The sequence below is a fragment of the Oncorhynchus mykiss genome, chromosome 17 (assembly GCF_013265735.2).
Source record: "Oncorhynchus mykiss isolate Arlee chromosome 17, USDA_OmykA_1.1, whole genome shotgun sequence".
NCBI lineage: Eukaryota > Metazoa > Chordata > Actinopteri > Salmoniformes > Salmonidae > Oncorhynchus > Oncorhynchus mykiss.
The window spans coordinates 9,248,563-9,259,630 of record NC_048581.1 but is presented as its reverse complement, the minus strand read 5'-3'; positions in this window follow the sequence as shown (position 1 = coordinate 9,259,630).

Here is an 11,068-nt window from a genome sequence, read left to right as displayed (position 1 = left end):
CAAAAAGGGAAGGTCGAGATAACCATGAATGGGATATAAGGAGGAGAAGACTTCATAGCAGCTGGAGCTGACGGATACTAAGACGAGTCTGTATGAAGTCCCTGGCTCTGTTCCCCATTGTAGCTTATCAAAAGCTCCTGGAACACAATGGAAAGATGTGGGTGTTTGGATGAAGGAAGTGATGGAAGCAGCTGATTGGGTGACCTGGGAGGGGAGAGGGAAAGTGTCTAATATATATTTGGAGAGGGCATAACAGGCTTAGGGAAAGATTTAAATGTCTGTAATCTATTTTTGGAGAGGGCATAACAGGTTTAGGGAAATATTTAATTGTCTGTAATCTATTTTTGGAGAGGGCATAACAGGTTTAGGGAAAGATTTAAATGTCTGTAATCTATTTTTGGAGAGGGCATAACAGGTTTAGGGAAATATTTAATTGTCTGTAATCTATTCTTGGAGAGGGCATAACAGGTTTAGGGAAAGCTTTAATTGTCTGTAATCTATTCTTGGAGAGGGCATAACAGGTTTAGGGAAATATTTAATTGTCTGTAATCTATTTTTGGAGAGGGCATAACAGGTTTAGGGAAAGCTTTAAATGTCTGTAATCTATTCTTGGAGAGGGCATAACAGGTTTAGGGAAAGCTTTAATTGTCTGTAATCTATTCTTGGAGAGGGCATAACAGGTTTAGGGAAAGATTTAATTGTCTGTAATATATTTTTGGAGAGGGCATAACAGGCTTAGGGAAAGATTTAATTGTCTGTAATCTATTCTTGGAGATGGCATAACAGGTTTAGGGAAAGCTTTAATTGTCTGTAATCTATTTTTGGAGAGGGCATAACAGGTTTAGGGAAAGCTTTAATTGTCTGTAATCTATTTTTGGAGAGGGCATAACAGGTTTAGGGAAAGCTTTAATTATCTGTAATCTATTTTTGGAGAGGGCATAACAGGTTTAGGGAAAGCTTTAATTGTCTGAAATCTATTTTTGGAGAGGGCATAACAGGTTTAGGGAAAGATTAAATTGTCTGTAATCTATTTTTGGAGAGGGCATAACAGGTTTAGGGAAAGCCTGTAATCTATTTTTGTAATCTATCAAAATGCAATCATGCTGGAGCGCCGGTAAATATTTGGGTCATGACATTACCTCTGAGGGTTGCGCCCTCTCCAAAGATAGATTAGAGGCAATGAATTAGTTCAACCGCTGCAGGACTGTGTTTATGGGAGAAAGATGGAGAGGAGTGAAGTTGGTCTGGACTGTTTTTGCCAAGTTCTGATATTGTGGCAATGTCTCCTCTGACCGTACATGTGCCTCATGCTGTGCACACAATTATTACACAGGCAAAAACGTGCAAGACTATCCTGTTGACAATGTCCCATATGTTACTCTGAAACTATGTACAATTCTTAACCCTTCAACTCTTCTCCCTACAGCAGATGCCGGTGAAGACCATGACTGTAGTTGATTGTAGCCATAGGTTGGACTCGAGAGACACCCCGTTAGACAATCCAGACTTCATTTCTTTGGTCGATTGCACAGGCAGCAGAACTATTTGGCTTGACTAGAGCTTGTGTATTTTGGCCAAGGACAGCTCTGTTAACATTTACACTGACAGTAGAGTTCTGTTAACATTTACACTGACAGTAGAGAGAGTTCTGTTAACATTTACACTGACAGTAGAGTTCTGTTAACATTTACACTGACAGTAGAGAGAGCTCTGTTAACATTTACACTGACAGTAGAGTTCTGTTAACATTTACACTGACAGTAGAGAGAGTTCTGTTAACATTTACACTGACAGTAGATAAGAGCTCTGTTAACATTTACACTGACAGTAGAGAGAGCTCTGTTAACATTTACACTGACAGTAGAGAGCTCTGCTAACATTTACACTGACAGTAGAGAGAGCTCTGTTAACATTTACACTGACAGTAGATATGCATTTGGTATAGTGCATTATTTTTTTTAACATTGTGGAAGAATAGAGGGGTTTTGACCTCGTCTAGAAAACAGATTGCACACAGTAATCTTGTTTCGTCTCTTACAGTCTGTCCAGCTGCCGTCCTCTGTTTCTATAATCAAATCGGGCACATTCTTCCTCTAACGATAACCTTTCTCTGGGGAACGCTAAGGCTGACTGCACAGCCAAAATTGCTGCCTCATCTTCTATTTCCCTCCTACAGATGGCAGCAGTTCCTGCTTCCACTAATGACATCATTGCTTTGCAGGCAACGGCTGATGCATCAGAGAAGGACGCCTGGCGTGTATGGCTGGACTACTGGAGAAGACCATCCATGCCACGTTGTACTTTCCAATTTCTTGCCACATAGTCAAGACCATGTGTCAAAAGGAGGGATGGTGGCGCTTGTAAATAGATATTTATGTACAGTAGGGTTTTTACTGTGTTTGCAGAACATTTCACAGGTGGTGGGGTTGTGCATGACTAACAACGTTGAACCAAACTCTGAAAATAACATTTATTAAACAAATTGGTGAAACATGCCTGACATGGGTAAAGGTGCTTCCATTGGCACTGATGAGTATGAGAGGCAGATTCCATTATAATAACTGTTGATCCCAGAAAGAAACTCTAGTCTCGAGAGTTACCTTAAAAAGGAAGCTCCCTCCAAAGTTTACATCTCCCCTTCTGAGTTGGCTGGTGTATTTTATAATTTCGGTACATTACATATCAATCTCAAAATAAGACATTTAATGAGTGCGAAGCAGAAAGTAACATTGTTAGGTTAGGCTAAAATGCAAACAATGCCTTCCAATAAGGAGAACGTTATCATGTTTGTTTTGTTTGTTTTTTAACCTTACAATAAGTGTAAAAGCAGAACATAGTTTGAGTGTGATCTATGTGCATTAGCAGTAGTGATTGAGAGGGTCTTTCCTATTGGGAAGAAAGGGAGGCTCCTAGTTGAAGGAAACAGATATGGAGACTAGTGAAAGTAACAAAGTGAATGGTAATATTAGCTGCTTTCAGATAGCACTCTAATAATGCAATATTTTAGTAATTTGAAGAAGTAAAGGTTTCAATACAATCCAGGAAGCGTATCTATTTGTCCACAGGAAGCTTATCTATTTGTCCACAGGAAGCTTATCTATTTGTCCACAGGAAGCTTATCTATTTGTCCACAGGAAGCTTATCTTTAACCCAAACACCAGATGACAGCCTCTAGTTTAATATCAGTCCCAAGGATCAATCCCTCCGTCACATGACGGAGGGATTGAGAGACAGAGACAGGATTGTGTCGAGGCACAGATCTGGGGAACAGTACCAAAAAATGTCTGCAGCATTGAAGGTCCCCAAAAACACACTGGCCTCCATCATTCTTAAATGGAAGAAGTTTGGAACCACCAAGACACTTCCTAGAGCTGGCCGCCCGAACAAACTGAGGTTGGAGCAGAAGGGCCTTGGTCTCGGAAGTGACCAAGAACCTGATGGTCACGCTGACAGAGCTCCAGAGTTCCTCTGTGGCGATGGGAGAACCTTCCAGAAGGACAACCATCTCTGCAGCACTCCTTTACGGTAGAGTGGCCAGACAGAAGCCACTCCTTCCTGTATATGTACTACCACTACTATGCAAATTTCAAGTCTACAGTGGGGCAAAAAAGTAGTTAGTCAGCCACCAATTGTGCAAGTTCTCCCACTTAAAAAGATGAGAGAGGCCTGTAATTTTCATCATATGTACACTTCAACTATGACAGACAAAATGACAAAAAAATCCAGAAAATCACATTGTAGGATTTTTAATGAATTTATTTGCAAATTATGGTGGAAAATAAGTATTTGGTCACCTACAAACAAGCAAGATTTCTGGCTCTCACAGACCTGTAACTTCTTCTTTAAGAGGCTCCTCTGTCCTCCACTCGTTACCTGTATTAATGGCACCTGTTTGAACTTGTTATCAGAATAAAAGACACCTGTCCACAACCACAAACAGTCACACTCCAAACTCCACTATGGCCAAGACCAAAGAGCTGTCAAAGGAGACCAGAAACAAAATTGTAGACCTGCACCAGGCTGGTAAGACTGAATCTGCAATAGGTAAGCAGCTTGGTTTGAAGAAATCAACTGTGGGAGCAATTATTAGGAAATGGAAGACATACAAGACCACTGAAAATCTCCCTCGAACTGGGGCTCCACGCAAGATCTCACCCCGTGGGGTCAAAATGATCACAAGAACGGTGAGCAAAAATCCCAGAACCACACGGGGGGACCTAGTGAATGACCTGCAGAGAGCTGGGACCAAAGTAACAAAGCCTACCATCAGTAACACACTACGCCGCCAAGGAATCAAATCTTGCAGTGCCAGACGTGTCCCCCTGCTTAAGCCAGTACATGTCCAGGCCCGTATGAAGTTTGCTAGAGAGCATTTGGATGATCCAGAAGAAAATTGGGAGAATGTCATATGGTCAGATGAAACCAAAATATAACTTTTTGGTAAAAACCCAACTCGTCGTGTTTGGAGGACAAAGAATGCTGAGTTGCATCCAAAGAACACCATACCTACTGTGAAGCATGGGGGTGGAAACATCATGCTTTGGGGCGGTTTTTCTGCAAATGGACCAGGACGACTGATCCGTGTAAAGGAAAGAATGAATGGGGCCATGTACAGTGCCTTGCGAAAGTATTCGGCCCCCTTGAACTTTGCGACCTTTTGCCACATTTCAGGCTGCAAACATAAAGAAATAAAACTGTATTTTTTTGTGAAGAATCAACAACAAGTGGGACACAATCATGAAGTGGAACGACATTTATTGGATATATCAAACTTTTTTAACAAATCAAAAACTGAAAAATTGGGCGTGCAAAATTATTCAGCCCCTTTACTTTTAGTGCAGCAAACTCTCTCCAGAAGTTCAGTGAGGATCTCTGAATGATCCAATGTTGACCTAAATGACTAATGATGATAAATACAATCCACCTGTGTGTAATCAAGTCTCCGTATAAATGCACCTGCACTGTGATAGTCTCAGAGGTCCGTTAAAAGCGCAGAGAGCATCATGAAGAACAAGGAACACACCAGGCAGGTCCGAGATACTGTTGTGAAGAAGTTTAAAGCCGGATTTGGATACAAAAAGATTTCCCAAGCTTTAAACATCCCAAGGAGCACTGTGCAAGCGATAATATTGAAATGGAAGGAGTATCAGACCACTGCAAATCTACCAAGACCTGGCCGTCCCTCTAAACTTTCAGCTCATACAAGGAGAAGACTGATCAGAGATGCAGCCAAGAGGCCCATGATCACTCTGGATGAACTGCAGAGATCTACAGCTGAGGTGGGAGACTCTGTCCATAGGACAACAATCAGTCGTTTATTGCACAAATCTGGCCTTTATGGAAGAGTGGCAAGAAGAAAGCCATTTCTTAAAGATATCCATAAAAAGTGCTGTTTAAAGTTTGCCACAAGCCACCTGGGAGACACACCAAACATGTGGAAGAAGGTGCTCTGGTCAGATAAAACCAAAATTGAACTTTTTGGCAACAATGCAAAACGTTATGTTTGGCGTAAAAGCAACACAGCTGAACACACCATCCCCACTGTCAAACATGGTGGTGGCAGCATCATGGTTTGGGCCTGCTTTTCTTCAGCAGGGACAGGGAAGATGGTTAAAATTGATGGGAAGATGGATGGAGCCAAATACAGGACCATTCTGGAAGAAAACCTGATGGAGTCTGCAAAAGACCTGAGACTGGGACGGAGATTTGTCTTCCAACAAGACAATGATCCAAAACATAACGCAAAATCTACAATGGAATGGTTCAATAATAAACATATCCAGGTGTTAGAATGGCCAAGTCAAAGTCCAGACCTGAATCCAATCGAGAATCTGTGGAATGAACTGAAAACTGCTGTTCACAAATGCTCTCCATCCAACCTCACTGAGCTCGAGCTGTTTTGCAAGGAGGAATGGGAAAAAATGTCAGTCTCTCAATGTGCAAAACTGATAGAGACATACCCCAAGCGACTTACAGCTGTAATCGCAGCAAAAGGTGGCGCTACAAAGTATTAACTTAAGGGGGCTGAATAATTTAGCACGCCCAATTTTTCAGTTTTTGATTTGTTAAAAAAGTTTGAAATATCCAATAAATGTCGTTCCACTTCATGATTGTGTCCCACTTGTTGTTGATTCTTCACAAAAAATACAGTTTTATATCTTTATGTTTGAAGCCTGAAATGTGGCAAAAGGTCGCAAAGTTCAAGGGGGCCGAATACTTTCGCAAGACACTGTATATATATGTGTGTGTGTGTTATCTGAAAAAGGACGTTTGACTTTCAGAAAAACATATTGGTCAAGCTCAGACACTTTTTAATTTTTAACTTTAATTTTAACTTATTAGGTGCATAATCTTAACAGGCTGGACATTTGGAGCCCAAATTAGCCCTAGCACTGTGAGTAAGCAAGATTGAGCTGCACTGTTTGACGTGACTGTAAATTCGCTGAAGTTGGCTAGCTAGCAAGCAAGGGATACGAACCTTTCCAGCCAGTATGGCAATTTAACATTCACACCAACCTCAAATCTCAAAATCACCTCAAATCACACCAACAGACGCACAAAAGAAAGAAGCATACCAACCTTTATTTAACTAGGCAAGTCAGTTATGAACAAATTCTTATTTACAATGCCAGCCAGCCAACCAATGCTCCCAGTATGGCTATGCTTTAGGTCAGTTATCAACTCTGAAGATACATCAGCTATCTCACACAGGAGAGAGGCATTTCCACTGCTCCCAATGTGGGGAGAGTTTCAGGCAATCATCAGCTCTGAAGAAAAGCTAGGGAACTCACAACAAAGAGCCCCAAATACTTTGAAGATGCAAGAGTAACATGTTATAATCATTGAATATCCTGTAATAAACTCTGAATGTCTGGTAATAAGTGGTAGTGAAAGAAGAATTTCAGTTTAAATATTGTATATTGAATAGGGTGACAACCTTTTAAAATTGCTATCATGTTATTAACACTGTAGCTATTATAAAATAAAATTATGGTGGTGAAAGAAGAGTAAGACTCATGCTCTGGAGTTGTGTTTGAATGTTGTTTATTTAAGTAAAATTAACACAGCTATGGCATGGCCCGTGGGGCACAAGCGGTATGAGAGGAGCACCCTCAATTGAACAGTAATCTGTGCCGCATGTTGTCAACAAAGCATCGTTCAGAAACATACATCGTTTTTCCATTAAATGTGTTTGAATTTTCAAACTAGTTTTCATTGAGAAGGCAGACAAAGCCTTTTATCAAAAGTAATCACTTTTGCATGTGAAACCCCAGAATCCTACTCATTACTCCACTTGCTTAACCTACGGCACTTTTGTTTTGAGCAGACTTCACCCTCGGCCAAAACGGGGCACCCGGCGCACTCCCGGGAGACAGCCCGGTTCCAAAGCGAATGCACTCAACGCTAACCTGGTTCACCCTGGGCATTAATCAAATCCCCTCACTTTTCGTGCTGTTGCCCTGTGTCTAGGATTTTCCGAGACTAGTTTAGCACGGCAGCAAGCAAAACAAAAGCCCAACACCTACACTTAAAGCTGTCCTTTTCATAGAGTAAAGCTATTTTGTTATCTAGCGTTCTGGTAGTGGCAGTAATGCTTGGCTGAACAATGTATCAAGTATATATCACTCTCAATTGCTTTATATATTTTATTTATTGGGAAAACGTTGCGTTGCTTTTCTACATAGTTATCTCACTGATGGCCGCACAAATTATTTCACTTCCAGTTTTAGAACGCGGGCGGAAGTTTATATTACAGATGTTTTTTTTCCTGGCGTATCCTTTACGCAGTCAAACAACTGACGATAAGCAGTTTTATTTTCATCTTTTAAATGTGAGTTTATGGTCTCTAACTATTTGTTAGGGTGACCAAAGGCTTGACTTCCATTGTCAATTGTCAGTGATTCACACAAAAACAGTCTCGAAAGAAGACTTGATAAGTGTTGCCAACTTTCTCACTGCCAAATAAGGGACAGTGTATATTCATATTATTTTCAATTGGAAATGCATAACATTTTTATATTCCATTTATTCTATAGCTTTACTAAAACTGTATCATTATGTAAACGTATGTGAATAAACCGCAAAATAAATGATCAAAGAAATCACAATTTCAACCTTTACAGCAAAAAAATAATAATAACTTTTCAAATAAGAGGCTTCACTTGCCGCGATTTTGTCATTTTCCGCAGTAGACGCCACGAAGAATGCACCCATATCGCTACTGTAGCACCTTTAGCTAGTGTGGCCTTCCTTTGCATTTCTGTGGATGCATGCTGAGTTAGGTCATTCTCACTTCCACCGCCAATTGAGAATTCCCGACGGCATAAAGTACAGAAAACCTTCGTCGAGTCCCCACTGACGGGCTTAACCCAGGTATTTTTTTGCTTCCCGTTGTTTGTTGTAGCTGCACAGTCTTTTCTTTTTTTCAGCTTTATCCAGATTTCCTTGATATGCCAAACTGACCGAACAACAACATAAATTACTTACAGGAATTGGCGCGTTTACGCTATACTGTGATTGGATGAATACACGGGACATGGGAGGTCCCGTATGGGACAACCCAATTTAGCCCAATATAAGGGACATCCCAGCTAATAAGGGCCAGTTGGCAACCCTACCCGTGAGGTCAATGTGGGAAGATTTTTCAGACACCAAGAACATGAAATAGACACAAGCTTACTCTTACAGGAGAGAAGCCTTTCCACTGCTGTTTGTGGGATGAGTTTCTCTTTTACAAACCTTAAATAGACACAAGCTTTCTCACAAAGAAACCTTACCACTGCTGTCAGTGTTGGAAGAGCTTCAGCCTGTTCCATAAACTAAAGACTCACCAGCCAACTCCCACAGGAGACAAGCCTTACCACTGCTGTCAGTGTTGGAAGAGCTTCAGCCTGTTCCATAAACTAAAGACTCACCAGCCAACTCCCACAGGAGACAAGCCTTACCATTGCTCTCTACATGTGGTTAGTTTCAGTGATGTATGAAACTTAGATATGTTCTGGAACTTTTTAGCCAATAGTTATGAAAGTGGCTCTTGAGCCAAAAGTGGTCCCCAAATAATGTCATACTACGTCACATATGTGCGCCGAGTCATTTCGCTCTCTCGCTTTGCTGTGTGTGCATTTTGCTAGCTATTACTCAAATGGCGAGGGACTGAAGCGCATTGGCTGGAACTTGAATTACTAGGGGACTGGCCCACGTGGGGGGAAATGTGGAGAAAACGGTTCCTATCAAACTAGGACAGTAATTATGCTCATAGATCACGCGTGGATGAACTACACATTGACACATCCAGCCCATAGCGGGAGGTTTAATAAATACTTATGTTGTCGCGGTTCCGGAGCGTCAGAGAAGTCACATAGGAGAGAAGCCTTTTCACTGCTCCCAGTGTGGGGAGCGCTTCAGTCATACTGAAGACCTAAAGAAACATCAGCTAATTCAGCAGAGAAGCTTTACAACTGCTCTTGGTGTGGGAAGAGTTTTAAATTACTGAAAGAACATCAAAAGGCAATACACAGTGCAGTGCCAAATCCTGGGACCGTATCCACAATGTGTATCAGAGTAGAAAATGTGTCGTAAGTGCTGAGAATAGAGACAATTTACTCCTACTCTTATGGGTAAAAATCTAATCCATGCATGAAGCCTCTTCAGTCATGAGTTCCACCTAGTGGACAGATATTTAGGAGACCTCATGAGCTGTCCTGACCAGTTAAGAGTTACCAGCAGGTGTCATGGTAATAGAAAAAGGCAGTGGGTCAGTGGTTCCTGCACCACATGCAATTGGTTTGGAGTTGTTCAAAGAATGTTTTGATATTTCTATATGATATGATGATCAATCCAGAAATAATACATGCAACAGTATTTCTCGCTCTTTATACAATGATTTCACAAGGCCTATTTCTTTGTTTTTGTAAATTTCACATGATATGCCTAAATATTTATGACCACTAGGCTAATTAAACATGTTTTTCTTTTGATTATTGAATTACCTACATCATGTGATTTATTCCGAGTAATCCCTTTGGAGCACAATCACATTATTTAAAAAAATATATGCCTACAAATTGGGCAATTTAAGGCATCTAGGGTTTATGTTAAAGACGCAATATGCAGAAATGTACAGTGGGGCAAAAAAGTATTTAGTCAGCCACCAATTGTGCAAGTTCTCCCACTTAAAAAGATGAGAGAGGCCTGTAAAATACTTATTTTCCACCATAATTTGCAAATAAATTCATTAAAAATCCTACAATGTTATTTTCTGGATTTCTTTCTCTCATTTTGTCGGACATAATTGAAGTGTACCTATGATGAAAATTACAGACCTCTCTCATCTTTTTAAGTGGGAGAACTTGCACAATTGGTGGCTGACTAAATACTTTTTTTGCCCCACTGTATGAGTTGATTTAACTCTGGGCTCAGTTTGTCTGGGCAGTGTTCTAACGTCATCCTAAAACGTCCTCTGAGCTGGGAGTTTTAATAGTCTTAACGGGTTTTAACAGGATTCTTAGAACCTTTTCTGAGATGTCTTGTGGACACAGACCCTGATGTCATAATGGCGTTTGTTGCCAAGCCGGTCAGTTATGTGCGTATCTAACTAATGTTGACAGAATATTTTTTTCCCCCTCTTCATGAAACCTGAAGTACATTTTTTTTATATTCTAATATGAAAATGTACTAATGAGTATGAATTACGACGATTTTATTAAATTGTCTTATTCCTCCAGAAATCCATTCACTTTCTATCTGCATAAATTAATACTTTCTAAACCAAACTTCCATTGGCGCAATTTAACCAGCCAGACAGCCAGGTTCCTCTTGGAAACGTTTTATTCAGGCATATTGACGTCCATTTCACCAGGATCGTGGGTTAACTTGTCAGTAACATAATGTGGTACAATAATATGATTACTTGACTCAGTAACAAGGTATCCTAACTAATTACACTTTGTATTTGAGGAACAATAACTATAGTTGGCAATGCGTTACTTTCAGAATATACGGCGCATTCACAAAGTATTCAGACCCTTTCCTTTTATACAGATTCTGTTACGTTACAGCCTTATTCTAA